Here is a 1,357-nt window from a genome sequence, read left to right on the forward strand (position 1 = left end):
GCAGGGTTTCACCATGTTGACCAGGATGGTCTCGATCTCTTGACCTCGTGATCCACCCGCCTCGGCCTCCCAAAGTGCTGGGATTACAGGCTTGAGCCACCGCGCCCGGCCCCAATGCTTTTAATTCTTAAGTGAGTCATTTATTCAACTGAGAATTCTATCTGATGCAGCCGTACAGGAAAATGTTACTGGGAAACCAAAATGATACCAATTGTTTTTAGAGAAGAGTGGCGTTTTCTGTTCATTTCTGAACCTCAGCCAGGAGGGTCGCTGGCTGGTATGTTGAGAGGGCCTCGCTGGCCCTTGGATTTTGCTTTTGGTACATTTGTTAGTTTTTAAACTGGGAGCTTTCTAATTCTGAATTTTAGCTGTGTATTTTAATAAAAAGTGAAAGCTCAAAGAGCCTTGGTTGTTTTCACACACTTAAGAGACCCCAGCTTCTCTCTCTCTCTCTCTCTCCCCGACTCTTATCCCAGTAGGTTAAAAAGTCACTTAGAAAAATAAATCTCTCTTTCCTCTTTCAATCATGCGATGGAGAAACTATTAAAAGGCATGATTATAAGGCTGTTTCTGAATATTAGTGGCTCTTAAAGACCACTCAAATTATACTAAACTAAATTCTAACCAAAAGGCTTCTTTGTTTACTCCATTAACAAGGGAATAGGGGAATACCATTATTAACAAAAATAGTAATTGATACTTACTGCTAAGGTGAGCCTTTTATAACTATCATTGCTTTTATAACTATCAAACCAGGGAGGTTTGATAATACTTTGGGTTATTTGGGGTTGGGAGAATTTTCGAGCTGTTGATGGCTTTGAGTGTTATGATCTGTCGCGCATGAGCAGCCTCGTACAGAATGCATTGGATGGTAATGCATTTCTGACAATTCAGGTACTCTCCAACTTCACACCTAATGCTGCCAACCTCACATCTAATGCTGCTATCAAAAGGTGCCAACAGCCCCATACCGGAAGAGCAATATGGGTTCTTCTCACTGGGAGATGTATTCACACTGCTATTTCCTGGGGAAAGACCAAGTCTCTCACTGGGCAGAGGGTTGAAGATGACTTGCAGAATCTAACCTGCTAATTCACTTACCAGAAAGCATAACTCGGTAATAAAAATCAGCACAGATTCCAGTTCTCCAAGTCTAAAAGAGAATGCAGAAAAAGAATCTCAACCTAATAAAAACACTGCCTTACTCTTGTTTCTTTCAGGCTAGATTTTTGTGATCATATATCTTTGAGAGAAAAAAAAAAATCCCTTAGTGGAAAATACAATCGATTCTGGTTTCTCCCGGCTGGTGCTGTGTAAGACATTGGGCAGAACCCTGGCAGAGCCAACACCTGCTTGG

This window comes from Cebus imitator, unplaced genomic scaffold, assembly GCF_001604975.1.
Source record: "Cebus imitator isolate Cc_AM_T3 unplaced genomic scaffold, Cebus_imitator-1.0 Scaffold199, whole genome shotgun sequence".
In the NCBI taxonomy this organism is placed as follows: Eukaryota; Metazoa; Chordata; class Mammalia; order Primates; family Cebidae; genus Cebus; species Cebus imitator.